Raw genomic sequence first — 17,953 nt, forward strand, 5'->3', positions numbered from 1 at the left:
CTGGGTGGTTTTGCCTCCTGTAGCTGCTGGTTCTTCTTAAACTTGATCTTAGTACAACAAGAGAGATTTTGTGATTTTGTTCTGTGCAAACCTGACTTGGAGTTGGTAAAAACCAAAGAAAGAATTCTCTGTGGTAACAGTGCTTAACCCTGCCAAGTAGAGGTGAAGGGCAGGTTTCCAAACTTACATTCCTGTGTCTTTAATAAGAACCAACACTAATTTAACACTAATTTAAAGTACATTTAGAAGTATAGTATCACTTTATTCGTATTAATTAGCGCCTCCATGGTGTGCATGTACTGTGAGTGCACATGGGCGTGTGCGTGTGTGCATGTGTGCACAAACACACAGATACGCTAAACAGCATTTGAGCACGTGTGTGCATGTGCTAAACTTAATCCAACAAACTTTGCAGGAAAGGCTAGACATGGTGATGCACACTTCGAATGCAGAGGCAGGGAGGTCATTGTGAATTCTTGGCTAGCCTGGTGAGTTCCGGACCAGCCAGGGCTGCATGGAGAGATCTTGTTTCAAAAAACCCCAAAGCAGGGGCTGGAGAGATGGCTCAAAGGTTAAGAGCACTGGCTGTTCTTCCAGAGGTCCTGAGTTCTATTCCCAGCAACCACCTGGTAGCTCAAAACCATCTATAATGAGATCTGATGCCCTCTTCTTGCGTGCAGGTGTACTTGCAGACAGAACATTGTTTATATAATAAATAAATAAATCTTAAAATAAAAAGAAAAACCTAAAAACAACCCCCCCAGGACAAGTGTCACTGTCACTCCTATTCCTCCCCTTTAAAGGAGAATCAGTGTTTAACCAACTGTGCTTGTTGCTTATTTAAGGCTAACGTTGATGGCAACAGAGTAAAACCTTTAATCCAAATACAGTGTTGAAAGAGATACTTCATTTCAAAGAAGGTAGTACACTGAAATCTCAGAAGAATACTATTGTATGTCATGATGATGGTGTAGACACTCAGTACATATGACAGTGACATGCCAGTCACTTACTGTGGAGGTGACAGATAGCTCCATATCAAGATACTGATTTTCCTTCCATGAAGAAATCTAGTAGAACACAAACATGGAAATCTACATGTGTCTTGAACTAGTAGAACACAAACTATGAAATTCTGTACAGGAGTATAGCATGGTGCAGAGAGCGCGGGCATCTTCTTGGTTTAATGAGTCCAGAGAGCAGAGACGTGTGTCAGAGACTAGAGAGAGACATTGCCTGATGCTGCTGGGGAGTGCATTGAGGTCTGCCATCCCAGGCTCGTTCCATTCTAAAGCTGCTTCAATTTGGGTCACAAATGTACACAAAAGCAAATGGGCTACTTTCATTGCCTAAAACCTGTATAAGCTTTGTTCTGTAAGGGAGCACAGCATCTCTGAAGCCTTGAGCTGCCTGTTAGCCATGGCATAGCAAGGCCTTTGTTCACAGAGAAGCATTGATAACCGTAGAAGAAAAGAGACTGGTGCACTGCAATGTTCCAGACATTCTAAGCAAGCATGTTCTGTATTTCCAGCTTTGGGAAAGCACATCTGGTCTTTTTGATTCTTTTGAGACAAGGTTTCTCTGTGTAGCCCAGGCACTCTTTAGACCAGGCTTGCCTAGAACTCACAGAGATCTGCCTGTCCCTGCATCCTGAATGCTGGGATTAAAGGCATGAGCCACTGTGCCAGGTAGGAAAGGAGATCTTTTTTTTTGTTTGTTTGTTTTGTTTTTCGAGACAGAGTTTCTCTGTGTAGTCATGTCTGTCCTGTACTCATTCTGTAGACCAGGCTGTCCTCCCCAAGTGCTGTGATTACAGTCATGTGCCCCAGCACCCTACTAGAAAAGGGATCTTTAAAGCAAAGATAATAGTTCTTTTGGTCATAAAGTCTTTGTGGCTATGTAGCTCAATACATGAGCATGCAGAACACACTTTTGATATTTTTAAAGGAAGTGTCACATAATTATCTCTTAGAGCAGACCATATAATTATTTGAGTAAATGTATTATTCATTGGTTATTAATATCGGGATGTGTGCATGTGTAGGTGTGGATGCACGCCACAGCACATGTGCGGAGGTCTGAATGCACCTTGTAGGAGTTGCTTCTTGTTTTCTACCTTGCTTTGTGGACGTCTGTCTTATTTCTGCCACTTTACTGTCTACTCCAGGCTAGCTGTCTCATAAGCTTCTGAGTGATTCTCCCGTCTCTGCCTCCCATTTCAGTGTAGAGACACTGAGACTACAGCTACTACAACGCCTGACCTGTTACATGGCTTCCAAGGGTCTGAACTCTGGTCATCAGGCTGTTGGGGCAAGCTCTTTACTCACTGAGCCATCTCCTTGGCCCATTAATAGACTTTTTAATGATCCAGTTGAAGGGGAAAAAAATGACATATTACTACCCAAAGAGTCACTAAATTCTCAAATAGACTTGTGGAGGAGCTCTGTGACAGAACAGTTTCCCTAACTTGTGCCAAGGCCTGGATTTGATTGCTAGTGCCACAAACCCCAAGCCAGACAAGCAAGAAGACCGCATGAGGATCGAGTGTCTCATGGCTCTGATTTTCTAAAGTGTCTGTATAAAAGATAGAAGAGGTGCTTAGTCAAGAAGTGAGGTGCTGACTTTAGTGATCATATGCTTGCCTGGGCTCCATCTCAGCATGGGTGAGGGCATGGGAGGGTGCAGGGGGGCTTAGGGCTGGGAAGGTCAGATCAGACCTTTGCTGCTTACTTGTTCTTTTGCTTGGACTCAGTCTCAAGGTCTCCAAAGGATGAGGTCTACAGTTGTGAAGATGAAGTGCAGACTAATGATAAAACGTATTTATCAGTCCTGCCTGTGTAAGTCTTGGTTGCCCTCTAGTATTAGCAGTGGGAATGAGCGTAGTGAGCCAGCACGTGTAGAGCCTTGGCATATGCTTCCGTTTACCTTCAAGCTAAAGAACAAATGGGAGAGTTCAGGACAGCCAGGGCTACACAGAGAAACTCTGTCTCAAAAATCCGAACCAAACCAAAACAAGAAGAAATGGGAGATAACTTGTGGCATCTGCTCATACAGAATTCTCATCAACTGCCAAATGAAACTGATAGAAATTATTTTTAAAAGTCTATAGAACTGACCCTATGGACAAACAGAAATGAAAAAACACTTATCCAAAAAAATTTGTGAAAATTCAAGATGCTTGAGCGAGTTCTACGTGTCTTCTCAACTCCCCAAATGTGTACACACAGGCTCAGTGAGGTGGAGCTAGGTTCCAGTTTGGACATACTGCCAGGCCTTGTTAGTACCAGCATCTGCACAGACGGCCATCTTCCCAGGAAGAGCAGAACATCAATGTTTGTCATCTTACCTGTTGGGGAGGGAGTGTCCTGAAGAATACAGTTGAAATGGGAGCTCCCTTTTGTCGAGAGGAGCATCTCACTCTTGCCGTGGGTCATAAGGCAGTGGTCCCGTGCCGGCAGAGTCAGGCTGAGATGCCATAGAGCTCCTAGCTCCCAGAGTGTGATTGTCACTCAGAAGTTGCCTTTGGCCCCATATTTAGCTCCAGCCACTAACTCAGAGGTTCCCCTGGGAGAGAAAAACAGACCATGATGCAGACAGATCCCCATGTCTTCTCAAAGACCTGCAAGTGAAGGAGAGGGTCAAGCACCATGCCCACAGAACAGTAGAGAGGCAGTTGTGTTGAGAGGCATCTGAGGAGGTCCATGAAGCCACTTGAGCTGTCCACCTGAGGGTTGACTGAAGGGTTGGTGGATAAGACATCTGGAAAGAGCTTTCCTGAGTCAGTTGTTTAAAAAAAAATGCACTGCTCAGAAAGTAGTCCTTCAAAAGAGCAAAAATGTGATTGTATTGTTTGTGGAGCAGCTCATGCCCCCATCATTGTTTAGCACAATAGAGCAATCCACTAGCAATTAGTGGAGCCTAACAGCTGGACTTGGTTAAGAAAAGAGATGTAGAAAATTCAGTCCAAACCACTGAGGTCCCAGGATACTCAGAGCTGCTTCGTCCAGAAAAGATGACCCAAATCTGAAGCATATGAAGGAGTCAGTTTCAGGTGGTAAAAATGAGCAAAGAGCAGTAACAAGCCTTGGAGGTGGGAGGGGTGTATCAGAAACCATGGGTGCTACAATATGTGATTTAGAATGCCCAGTGTTTACCCAAAGCAGCAGAAGCCAAGAAACCCCAAAGCATACAATTACTAGACAAAATGCAGACCACTAAAAAGTGCCTGTTAGACTGATGCCAGATTTAACAGAAGAAAAACTTTTAGAAAAACATAAAGATGTCCACAGACATAGAGGAAGTCATAATTGAAGCAACAATGGTAAATGAAGGTATCATAATCTCATTTCAGATTTAGAATATCAGCAGGAGACATTATTTTAAAAAACATAATAATTTCGGGACTGGGAAATAAATAAGTAAATCATTGGAAAGGCTCAACAACATCTTTGAACCAGCAGAAAGAAGAGGCAGACAGATTCAAGGGTAAATTGTTGGGATTGCCCACACTGAAGTGCAGAGATGAGAAGGCACTAAAAGGAGCCTCAGGAGTTGGAGTCAGCAGCTTCCTCTGCACAGTGTGAGGAGACTGTCAGGACCATCCTCTGTGCACAGTGGGAGGAGAGAGGAGCATGCTCTGAACAGTGGGAGGAGACAGGAGCATGCTCTGCACAGTGGGAGGAGATAGTCAGGAGCCACCTCTGCACAGTGTGAGGAGACTGTCAGGACCATCCTCTGTGCACACTGGGAGGAGACAGGAATATCTTTTGAACAATGAGGAGAGACAGTAGAGAGCATCCTTTGCAACAGTGGGAAGAGAGAGAAGCATCCTCTGAATTGTGGGAGGAACCAGGGCATTCTCTCAACAGTAAGGGTATCAGGGAAGGACCTAGAGACAGAGGCAGAAACTGTCAGAAAAGATGGCTATGGACCCAGCAGATATTTTTTAAAAACTGTAGCCTACATGTCCAAGAACCTCAAGGACTTCCAAATGTAGGCAAAATACAAAAAAAAAAAAAAAAAAAAAAAAAAAAAAATCACACCACAGGGAGAGCTAATGTTGTCAAACACAGGGAATTTTACGTTTATTTTATGTGCATTGTTGTTTTACCTGAATGTATGTCTATGTGAGAATGTCAGATCTTGGAATTAAAGACAGTTGTGAGCTGCCATGTGGGTGTTGGGATTTGAACCTAGGTCCTCTGGAAGAACAGTGAGTGGCCATAAGTGCAGAGCTATTTTTTTCTGCCCCAAACGGCACGTTCTTAAAGGAAAGCCACATAAGGAAAACAGCTGACTACCCAGCAGAAGTGATGGCGCTGTCAGAGGACTAGGGTAATGGTCACATCAAAGTCTGTTCACCAGACTCCATTATTCCACAAAACCATTGCAAAAATGAAGCTGGATGTTGTGGCGCAGGCCTGTAGTCCCCAGCACTCGGGGAGGCAGAGGCAGGCAGATCTCGGTGAGTTTGAGGCCAGCTTGGTCTACACAGGGAGTTCAGGACAGCTAAGGCTACACAGAGAAACCCTGCTTTAAAACAAAACAAACAACAAAAACTAAAAAAAAGAGAAGGTGGTAAAATATTTTTCCAGGGTGGAAAAAAAAAACTGAGAGAAACTGTGCTGACAGGTCCACCTTACAAAGATAGAAAGCCCTAAAGGACAGTTTTAGGCTGAAAGTGAGTATTTCTAGATGGTCATTTAAGTCTATCCACAGGATTAAGATATGAAAGGAAAAGCAGCAGAGGTAATTTTGTGATTATAAAAGAAGAGATGTATTTCTTTTTTCTTGATGTCTGTGCTTCAGTGGCAGAAGTTACACAACTGTGACCAGGTAAATGATCATGCACTAGAACACTTTAAAAAGCTGGAGCTAAGTGTACTGGGTGTGAGACGGCCAGATAGAGTCTAAGAATATGGCTCCCAGCTTGTTAGCTGCTGCTCACATGTTTTTATTTCTCTTTGGAAATGTAGCTAGTTCAACTGTGGAACTGAACTTTGAATTTAGGTTAATTTACAGTGGCGTTTGAACTGTAACTAAGGCATTGTTATAAAATTCTTATAGCGTTTTGGCTGCCACAGAGAAAGCACATTCTCCAAGATCACCCTTACTTTGGCACCTAGTACAAGGTGAGAAAGCCTCCAAAGCCACTCCCATGTGCTAAATTGCTGGGCAGAGTCACAGAGCTCACAGCTGTGCATTCTTCCGGGGAAAAGGATCCAGGGAAAACCAGCCAAGGAAGATGTACGATGCATAGAAGTGCTAGGTATAGAGTGCTCATTGTCCTCTGCTTGGATGTGCTTTGTCCTGGCACCAGTGTATGACAGTGTGCACAGAATATTGCTTCTGAAGCCTCAGCCTTTATGCCCACATTGTTATTTTATGTACGCCTGATTGATTGATTGCCCACACAATTGATCTCTATGTTCAGCTCAACTGACACCGATGACCCAGAGTCCTACACTTGTGTTTCACTTGTGTAAAAGTGAAAAGACCTACACTTGTTGGTCTTCCTGATGTCCCTAAATTACACTGTTAGACCTCTAGGACTACCAGGCTCAGACACAGGTCTCAGACATAACCCCCATTAGCCCAGCAGTCATCCCATCCTACCCCAGAGCCAAGGGGAGGGCAGATCTTTTCTTTGGAAAAGGTTACATTCTGACTGCACATAGTGTACAATACTTTCCTATCTAAATGCACCCTAATTTGAAAGAAGGAAAAGTATTTCCCTTTGGCCACAGTCAGCTTAGCATTTGAGTTGCAGTGTGCCATGTGTAAAGTAGTCTCTGGACCCCTAAGACTTGGTGTGCTTGGAAAGCAGAAAAAACAGGACTCCTTGCTGGTTTCTGCATTGTCAACATGGTGAGATGTGTTAAGTGAGTTACTAAGGTCAAGTTCAAAGTGAGCAATTCTGCTTACTTTCTGCTGTAATTACTGGAAACTACCAAGTTATAAAAATGCACTTCTGTAGTGCAGACCTAGGAGCTGTGGTAAGAGTGTACACCACGCTAACCAGGAATCTGAACTGGGAAATGCTTTGAAATCAGAAGTTTTTGAATGCCAATATGACTTGTTTTATTTTGTTTTCTGAAGCATTGTAGATTTTGGGTTTTCAAATGGGGGATGATAATCTGGTGAAATCTATACAATATTTCCAAATAAAAACAAACCCAGAAATTGGAAGTACTGGTCTCAAGCATTTCTAATAAAGGATATTCTATCTGCACTGAAGTCTAGTGTCAGAGGAGAACAGCAAGAGGTGACAACTCTACACTGTGGCCATAGGAGGGGACGCTGAGCTGAGGGGAGCTCCCCAGAAGGAAGCTAAACTGTCAGTCTCGCTCTTAGTGTGTGCTGACCTTGCCTAGGGGACTGGATTGGACTGGAGTGCCCTGGACTTCTCTGCTAGTGCTGTCCTCTGACCCAGCTCCTGCAGCTTGCTCACCGAGTTGGTCCTACAAGGGCTTAGAGCGTAGAACCCTGCCTTTGGTGTCTTTGACTGTAGCTCCTCATCCCTCCTGCTCCTTGTACACTTGCCTCTTCACTGTGCTTCACTGCATGGTCTTCCTATCGCCCCCTTCCTTTCTGAAATTCTTTTCCCACAACTCTACCACATATTTTAGAATCTCTCCTGCATTACCTCACTAGAGACAGCTTTATCTAAGCCTCATTTTTCCTACTGGATTACTACTCTGTATCTCATTTTTGCTTAAATTTTCTTCTTGATTCTTATAACCAATTGACATTCATATGTTCAGTCACACATTTATCTGCTAATGTACAACTTTTTAAATGCTCTGTGTACATATGCATGTGTGTGTGCCTGTCATGGGTCCACATGGAGTTCATTGGACAACTTTGTGGAATCTCTTTGCTCCGTCCACCTTTATGTGAGTTCCAGTTACTGAACTCAAGTGATCAAGTTTCACAACCTACTGAGCCATCTAATGGGCCCTGATTTTCTTACAGCTGACCTTACCAAAATACATCCTTTTTTTTTTTTTTGCTTGTTTTTTGGTTTTTGTTTTTTTGAGACAAGGTTTCTGTGTGTAGCCTTGGCTGTCCTGAACTTGCTTTGTAGACCAGGCTGACCTCAAACTCACAGCAATTTGCCTGCCTCCCTGAGTGCTGGGATTAAACGCATGTGTCACCATGCCCAGCCACCAAAATATATCTTAGTGGTAAGGCTTTTGTCTTTTATTTTTGGTTCTAGAAATTCAACATAGAGCCTTGTACATGCTGTGAAAGAGATACTATACTGAGCCATATACCAAGCCAGGAGTTTGTAATTTTTGATCCTTGTCAAATCTCAGAATAGTTTCCACAGAGACTGTATGGCTAGTAACTACTTATAGATCAGCTGAATAAGTGAATGAAAATAGAATGATTGACAGTATTAAAATCTTGACCTGCTTTTATTGCAGTGTCTAACACATACCAGGTATTTTGAGTTAAACAGACAATGGTCATTTTTTTTTCTATACACGTACTTTACTTATGTGAGTTTTGACACGGGGGGAAACATGTTTTGCATTTTCTAGTTGAGTGTATAGAGAAAGAGAAGCATATTAGAGGTTTGACTTAGAAGCAGTGGAGTGGGTTATTGAATGCGTGCTGTTTATTCATGTAGCTGTTTTATTGAAGTGAATATTGCTACTTAGCACTGCATTGTAAAAGGACTGCCATGACAGTATGGTTCTACCTAATCTTCCAAACAGTATTGAGAAGATGGCTAGTTTTGCAGATCACTAAACTACTAATCCAAAACTTCTCCAATATGATTTCTTCATTTATATTTCCTCAAACTTGCTATTTGAGATCATATGCTCTTAAAACCAGCACTTTATCAAGTAAAGCTCGCTGGGTGCCAACAGAATGTGTAGGCTCTTAACACAAATTATTAATTCAAGAGGGTTCTGCTGAAATGTAAATGATTTATTAGGAACACTCTCCATGTCTTAAGATAACATTTCCCAATGGTGCCAACATGCATGAAACCTAGGAATTTCCACAAACCAATGCATTTACACCATGGAGCATTGAAAGACTACCAGTAGGGCAGGTGGTAGGAAAGGCCAAATCCTATAACCATTGTATGCTGCATACTGAGGTCAGTGTTCGTTGAGGACTTTTTTTTATCTTTGTTACCTCTTAGATTTTCAGGGACGTTAACATAAGCCTTTTAGCACACACTATATATTAGCGTGCTGTCACTTTTAAAAAATGTGTTGTTTTAATCATATCCCTTGTCTCTTTATATACAAAACTGTTTTTCCCACTAAATTGTTTATTCTTTTTGATTATAAAGACTAGCTATCCAAAAAAAAAAAAAAAAAAAAAAGAAAAGAAAAGAAAAGAAAAGAAAAAAAAGACTAGCTATCTGCTCAGGTTTTATAATGGAGGCAAATAACCACACCATTGAGTTTATCTCCTCACTGAATCAAGCAGACATTTCCTTCCCAATTAATTTTTCAATTGTTAGTCTCTTGCTCTCTCTCTTTCTTTCTTTCTTTCTTTCTTTCTTTCTTTCTTTCTTTCTTTCTTTCTTTCTTTCTTTCTCTCTGTCTCTCTCTCTCTTTTTCTTTTCTTTTTTTTTTTTTTGTTGTTTGGTTTTTTGAGACAGGGTTTCAGTGTGCAGCTTTTGGCTGTCCTGGAACTCACTCCATAGACCAGGCTGGCCTCAAACTCACAGAGATCCACCTGCCTCTGCCTCTGCCTCTGCCTCTGCCTCCCAAGGGCTGGGATTAAAGGCATGCACCACCACTGCCCATCTATTTTTATTTTCTTAATGTTGTACATGGCTAGTTTATATTTGTGATCTTGGGGAAGCCACTGTGCCCAGTTTTCTGATCAGGGTGTTACTTGTACCATATGAGTGAGGAGCGTGCAGAGGCCAGAGGTTGATATTGGCTATTTTCCTTTCTCTCTACCTTATTTTTTGACATAAGGTTTCTCACTGGACCTGGAACTCACCATTTCAGCAGGACTAGGTAGCTTGTGAGCTTCAGGGATCCTCCTGTTTTCACCTTACCAGGGTGGAATTACAAGGCACGTACCAAAACCAACATTTTACATGAGTGCTGAGGATCTAAACTTGGGTCCTCATGCTTGCACAGCAAACACTTTCTGACTGAGCCATGTCCTCAGCCCCTGTTTGTAGTTTTGGAGACAAGGTCTCACTGCATTGTCTACACTGCACGTGAGCAGCCCATCTCCCGCCTTAACTACCTGGGTGTTGGGATTGCAAATAACATGCCACCATGCCCAAGCCAAATATTTTTGCTGACTTTAGTATATGTAAGTTCCAAAGGAGTTTTTCTGTTTTGTATGTGTACTATATACACATGTGTTTGTTTCTACACACTTTTTCTGAGGGTTTTTCAAACTATTTTTATTTTTTGTTAAGAAAATTTTTGTGTTTGTATTATATCATGTGGCATTAAAACATTTGAAAAAAATCAGTTATCTGGGGAGTAAGGCAGCTGCTTTCTCCTTCACTTCTTTGTGTTACTAGAGCAACTTGTCAGTAGATTAAAAAAAACAAAACCAACTGTCTCAAAGTATTTTCTTAACCCTTTTAGGAAAATGTACTTTTCTTCGGACAGATAATAAGGTTATAAAAAAATATTTAATCAGCCAGATATGGTGGCACATGCCTGTAATCCCAGCACTTAGGGAGGCAGAAGCAGGCAGATTTCTTTGATTTTGAGGATAGCCTGGTCTACAAAGCAAGTCCAGGATAACCAAGGCTATACACAGAAACCCTGTCTTAGAAACCAAAACCAACCAACCAAACAAAACCCCACAATAATAATTAATCATAACTTTTATTGACTTATAAAGAGATTTTTAATTCATATTTGGAATTAATACATCACATCTCAGTACATCTTCAGTCTTTGATGTCGTAAAGATATTCCAGTTGGCGTTCCATTTCTTAAAGTGTTGTAAAATATTCAGTATACAGAATTATTTTCACCATTAATTATGACATTGTTGTGTAGTCATTTGTAAACTGTATTCTATAGAATGGAAACTGTAGCTATTAATCAGGGACCATCTATTTGTCACCCTACAGCCGCCTCGCAAGCATCACTCTTCCTTTTATTTTGACATCATGAAAATGGAATCACATGGTGTTTGTCCTTTGGGGACCAGCTTATCTCACATAACATGATGTCCATGTGTCAGAACCATCATCAAGTGATGGAAGCTGCTGCTCGTGAGCACTGTAGAAGTAAAAACCCTTTTCACTGTAAGCATCTCCACCTACTCAAAAGGGAGAAGAATCTTACGATAACCTCTGTCCTCTTCACCCAGTTTTGACAGTTATCAGCCTTTTGCTGATTGTGTTTCTTCTTTTCAACTAGTCTATCTTTTCAATTTAGAATATCTCAAATCAAATTCAAGGTGCATATTATTTGACTCATAAATACTTAATGTTTTCTTATATGTAAGGGGTTTTAAACAGCTTAATCACAATACCTATCTTTTTAAAAAAATTATTTATTTACTTCACAGCCCAATAGTAGCCCCCTTCCTCCTCTCTTCCCGGCCCCTCCCTTTTTTCCCCTTCCCCCACCCCTTCCCCTCAGAAAAGGGACGCGCCCCCCCCCCCAGCCCACCCCTAGCACATCAAGTTGCATCAGGACTGAGTGCATCTTCTTCCACAATGGCCTGGCAAGGCAGCCCCACCAGGGGGAAGTGATTGAAAAGCAGGCAATAGAGTCCATGTTTTAAGGGCACTAATACAGTTTGCCTGTTGTTTTTGCTTATGAGACAGGCTTACTATGTATTCCAGACTAGCCTTGAACACTGAATCTTCTTCCCCAGGCTCCCAACTGCTGGGAGTACAGGCATGTGCTTTCACACCTAGCTTCAAGAAACTTCTTAGCTTAAGATATTTTGCAGCCTTTGACTAGGTTTATTAATTATATGTCTTAGCTTAAAGATTCTTTTCATCCCTTTGTTCATCTTCTCATGAGTGTTCTTTAACATAGCAATCTTAGCTAAGTCCTTGCCTGTTAATTGCAAATATCAGAATCATTTCACTTCTTTCATTGGCTTTATAAATATGTGTTTCATTTCTTTCATATGTGCATACCACAGCACACATTTGGAGGTGAGAGGAGAACTTGTAGAAGCCAAATACCTTTGACTCCAGTCCCCAGGCTTGACAGCAAGCATGTTGCCTGCTGACCATCTTCTGGCTCTGCTTCTTTCCATTCTTCTAATTTTTTTACTATGTTGGCTGGAAAAACAGTCACTGCATGATTCTGGGTTGTTACTTTGGCAGTGTGCTTTATTCTGTTGGGTGGTTAAATTTGCAGGCCAGCCCTCCTGAACCTGTTGCAGCTCTAGTTTATGTGTTGTCACAGTGCTTCTGTTTTCATTTGTCCTCATTTTTATGTAGCCCTACTCCAAAGGTATAGTTTTCTACTCTTTTAACTTGAACTGGAACTCCAGGATCTTCGGAGTTGTGGAACCTCTAAACATTTCTGGCCTTCTCAGATTCTCGGCAGCTGCTCTCTATAGCTTCACCCCCTAGTCTTACTTTATCCATCTACAGTGAAGGACTTGGCAAGGACCTGAGTAGAATTGCCATGCTGCTTTTGTTGTTGTTTTGTTTTTGTTTTTGTTTATGTTTTTAGTGTTTCAACACAGGGCGTCTCTGTGTAGCCCCAGCTATCCTGTACTTGCTTTGTAGACTAACCTGGCCTCAAACTTACAGAGATCCTCCTGCCTCTGCCTCCCCAAATGCTGGGATTACAGGCATGCGCCACTGTGCCTGGCTGATTTTTTTTTTTTTTTTTTTTTGAGACAGGGTCTCTTGGGTAGCTCAGGATAGCCTCAAACTTGCAATCGCCCAACCTTTGCTCCACACTGTTTCAGTGCATCAGCCTGATTCTTTGCTGATTCCTAATGTTCTTTTTCAGTTTTCTTCTCCTTTGCTTTTCTGTATTATTTTTCTTGTTTCTGTAACAAAATCCTGTACAAGAAGCAACTTGAAGCTTTATTTCAGGTTACATTTCAGCATGGCAAAGAGGCAGTGGCAGGTACAAGCACCGTCACATTATATCCAGAGTCAGTAGGCAGATAGTGAATGCTGGTGTCCCATCCCTCCGTAGTCAGGCTGGACTTTCCACTTTACCTAACTTAATCTAGAACGCCCCTCCAGACATGCCCAGAAATTTGTCTCCAAGGTGATCCCACAGCCTGTCAATTCAACAATCAATATAAATAAAATCTTTCTTGTCAACTTGCTATCCAAACATAGCACTTTTAAGCCATAATCTATGCCTTGGACTTGTAGGTTCATGGCCATCCATGGTGTAAAATATTCAGTCCAACTTCTGAATTCCCTGCAGGCTTTTTAACAGATCCTCCACTGTTGGAAAGCCCAAAGTCCTAATGTCATAGAAGACTCAAGGCGGCCTCTTCACTGTATGTCATAGACTCAAGGTGGCTTCCTTACTGTATGTCTTAGAAGACTCAAGGTGGCCTCCTAACTGTTAACCCCTATAAAATTGTAAACAAGTTACATATTTCAAATACATAGTAGCACAGAAGAAACATTCCAGTTTCAAGAAGCATAGAACTGAGTAATTGTGCTCAAAGCAAGACTGAAAAGCAGTAGGGAAAAAACTCTATGGCCTGAATCTGGGGTTTGTGATGGGACCATCTGAGCTCCAAAGGGCATGGGTAGCCCTGCCTTTCAGCAGCTCTACATATACATGCATGACCTCTCTTTTGGGCTATCTCTGCTAGGTGCCTGCAGCTTTCCTCAGTGGCTGCTCAATGGCCCTGGCATATCCAGTACTCCACTGTCTCTACACTGCAACCTTGGCTTCAGCTTCACAGCTTCACACAGTGCCCTTTCAGGGCTTTCTTACAAGAATCCCTACCTTCCCACATATGGCCTGGCCTCAACAACACTCTTCTCCTGTGATATAAATCTTCTCTACCCCCACAGTCCTGTGTCCTTCCTGCCTGAAAAATCAGCACTGTTGGTGGATGATGCCACCAGTGTCTGCTACCTACTCAAAATGGGGCTTGCCCTTATGACATCACTCTTAATAGTCTCAGTGCAGATGGCCATGATCTCTTTAACAATCCTAAAGCCCTGTCTTGTCTTTAAGGTTAAACTCAAATTCCTTTCCTCTCAAAGTGCACATTTTCATCTCTTTCTGCTTTGCCTTTTGATATTTCTCTCACAGTAGGCCTGGATGAGAGCCGTAAGAAGTAACCAAGTCATAGCCTGAATGCTACCCTGTATTGATATTTTTCTCTACCAAGTGGAGTGAGCCGTTGCTGCTATGTTTAGCCTCACTCAGGCTCTCAACACAGGTAGACTGTCGCCAGCTTTTCTGCCAGGATCGCACACAAATGGCCTTTAGCCCAGGTTCTAACCGAGTGCTTATTCTCCTGAAGCTCCGGAGCAGGCCTTTACTGTCTTCTGTGTGCTTTGGTAATTTGGTCATTCAAACTCCCACAGAATGGCCCATTAAGTCTCTTACAGCATGTTAGGGCTTGATACATAACTGTCTTACTTATGCCTTTCATAATCTGCAAGCCCTTCTTGGCTTGCCACATAGGTTTTGTTTGTTTGTTTGTTTGTTTGTTTGTTTTCCAATGTAGTCTATTGCTTAAGACTGTCTCACTAAATGTCCAGATCCCGGATTTGGCTGATCATGTATATTGTGTCATATAACATAATCTCCTAGCTCTTTGTTTTTTATAAATTGTTAGTTGCAGTTACAGTTTGGTTAAATGTAGGTGTAATTCCCTGGTGGAGAGGCAGGAATTCTATATACCTCTTCAATTGCTTAACTTTAAGTATTGAATAATGATTAGTTTTCTAATGAAATTCATAATAACCTGCAGGTTTAGGTATGTGCCTACAATCCTTTTCTTTACAGGGTTCCCTTTTGACCTTGGCCAGTTGGTCAAACTGTTCCTCTTACATGGTCACCTAGAGACATCATGTCATGCAAAGTTACAGAGTGGAGGCTGGTCCACTAGTCCTAACACTCTAGAGGTTGAGATAGGACGATCTAGAGTTTGTTGCGAACCTAGGTTACATAATAAGCTTGATTTCAGGTCTGCTCAGGCTACATAGAAATACCATGTCTTAAAACAAAATTCACCCCCCAAAATTGCAAACTGGTAGTTTTCTAATTCTTTCATGCTGTCTGTGTTTGTTAGCCTTAAAACTTTGCTTTAAAAACCTAGTTAGAAAACTGTAGCAAAGTCCGATTTCAAACAAGTTGATACCGTAGCAGTCTCCAGTGGGACCCACTAAGGTTGATTTTATTTCTTGAATGTGTCTGGTGTGCTTTAGTGCAGTGAGGTCTCATTCTTTCTCTGCCTCACCAATCTTTGCCCTTTTTCTCTTCTCTCTACCACTGAGCTACATCCCTTTCCCATGTCATTGTTCTCTTGCTGCTCAAATTATTCCACTTAGCATCTTCATCAAATTGACTTCTCAATAAACTCTTTTGCCTTTTAACAAGATCCCAGGCCTGCCTTGAACACTATCTATCTGTCTTGGACTTAGAATTATACACTCCCTATTTAAAGCAGAGTGCCTCTGAGAAATATAAACTCTGCCTCTGTGCATGCTCATATTTGTGTAGCATTGGTTTTCCTATCCCTCCTGTGCAAACAGAAGCACACTGCATAATTTTTTCTTCTACTTGTTGGGACTCAAGAATAGACGTGTCATTCATTAGCTGGCCTTTGCTGATACACTGGGGCAACATGAGAGACATCTGTTTCTAGTGCAAGAAAACCTTGGAATATGGAATGCCTTATCACAACCCACCTGGCCTTGTGCTTTGGAGATATTTTTTAAGGAGCTCTATAAAAATCAGTCATTCTTATGTGTTCATGTAAATTAGTTTGGTATCCTGCTTAGTGGCAAAGTGAGTACAAAAATGAATATAGTCAGACCTCTGTGTTGGTGGGTTCCAGGAGATTGAGAGTACTAAAAAATTATCTGTGTACTGGTTAGTATTTCCCTTGTCAATATTCTCTAAACTATACATGTCTATGAAGTGCTTCACATGTGCCAGCTACTGTACAAGTGCAAGAAACAGTAATGAACACAGGAGACACAAATCCCTGTTGACACTTGTTAGTGTCAGACATCACACAAACTTCATAGATGTTTAATAGTTTGAAGATAATAAAGTGCAAAAAACATTGGGGCAGTTGGCTCAGTGGTTATGAGCACATGGGACCAGAGTTCAGTTTTCAGCACCAATATGGTTTCTCACAACTTTCTGTGACTCCAGTTCCAGGGTATCTGATGTCCTCTCTGGCTTCTGTGGGCACCAGGCACACATGTGATACATAGATAAGCATGCCAGTAGAACACCCACATATAAAATCAAATCAAAAGGGCAGTCAAGGGGGACTCAGGAAAAAGGCTCTAATACTGTCAGAGTTCACATATTTCCAGGAGAAAAACTGAAAGAGCAGCAGTCCCAACCAAGATATCTTTGCCTCTGTGTTTGACCATGCCAGCACAGTGCAGGGAGAACTTTTGGGTGATAGACTATGTCTGTATCTTTTGGAGCCAGCAGTAAAAATGGGCTTATTTACACTTGTGCAAACATTCTCACCAAGGAGTAACTCCTCAGAAAGAATAGCTAGCTGCTGGTAGTTCTGCATCCTGAGTACAGTGGGAACGCTACATATCTTCATGTGTGATAAAACGGCACAGAACTGAGTGGATATCAAACCCATGTCAGATTCATGATTTGCTCTAACTGTAAGATTTAGCCATTCAGGAAGATAGTGGCGGTACAGAAGTCCTGTTTGTGTTCTCTTCTCAATGCCTCCTGACTGGAGAACACATGCAGAGAGCCAGGGGCAGAGGTGGGGATAATACTTAGGCGTGATATCATGTGATCTGGATAATCTGGGAGCTAGCTGGTGACCATTCACCTGAATTGGTGACATTAGAAAGTATGGAGGCAAGAGTGAGCAATTGCTGGATTCTGGGTACTTTAGGGGGTGGAGTGAGTAGATTGTGTTGGTCAGTTGGTTGGTGAGTCTGGGAGAAGAAACCCAATGGCACAGAAGTCATTGGTCTAGACCGCTGGCGGCCAGAGGGACTGTAAGAAGCACTGCAGCGTGCCAAGAAACCTGCTGTGTGCTAGTTGGAGTTTTCAGCCAGGAAACAGAGCAACAAGCCTGCTTCCTCTACCCCAGAGGAGCCTGACCTTCAAACTGGAGGACAATAGGATAGCAAAGGGAGCACTCTGTTAACCTGGGGCAGCATGAACTATTTTGGCCTCACCCTGGCTCTTTTGGAAAGAAGCTTTTGTTTGATAAACAGGAAATTGTTTCCATGGGTGTAGGAAGAAGAAATGATAGAACCAAGTGGCAAAGTAAAGAGTTGCTGGCTATAGTTAGCTTGGAATGAGCAGACGTGGTTTCAGGTTGCCACAGGGTTTTCAGGTCACCACACAGGACCTGCACAGGCACCTTCCCCCCAGCTAGGCTGTGTTCACCTTTCATCCCAGGAAACACGGTTTCTGCCCACCACTTGACTTGCAGTGGTTTCCATCAGCTCTGAAGAATGGAGACAGTCTGCACAGAGTGGAACAGTGACTTATTTTAAGAAAGGTTAGCTCCCTTCCACTGTCCCATTAGTGGCATGCCTCTGAGACTCCAGTGAAGCTGGTGTAGGCAAGCAAAGACTGGCCTGTGTGTGTTTTTGCTCTTTGAAAAGTTAGAACCTGAATATACCACAGAATATAGCACCTCCACCCCACGCCCTAGTAGACTGGGACAAAATTAGAGTGAATGTCTATGTGCTAGAGCTGTCATGCTTTTCAACTACAGAATTCTTTCATTATTCTGTCACCCCTCAGAGGGTGTGTAAGCCTCAGAGTGACACTAATGCTTGGAAAACTTGATGGGGGAGAGCAGATGAAGG

At 42.3% G+C, this 17,953-nt stretch overlaps 1 protein-coding gene across 5 annotated transcripts in view; it reads left to right on the top strand.

Annotated features, from left to right (window-relative positions):
- The window catches only part of Sik3 (SIK family kinase 3), a 208,178-nt gene that overhangs the window by 108,019 nt on the left and 82,206 nt on the right, over positions 1 to 17,953 (top strand). The gene's annotated exons all lie outside the window — the stretch shown is intronic.

The sequence above is a fragment of the Meriones unguiculatus genome, chromosome 1 (assembly GCF_030254825.1).
Source record: "Meriones unguiculatus strain TT.TT164.6M chromosome 1, Bangor_MerUng_6.1, whole genome shotgun sequence".
Classification (NCBI taxonomy): Eukaryota; Metazoa; Chordata; class Mammalia; order Rodentia; family Muridae; genus Meriones; species Meriones unguiculatus.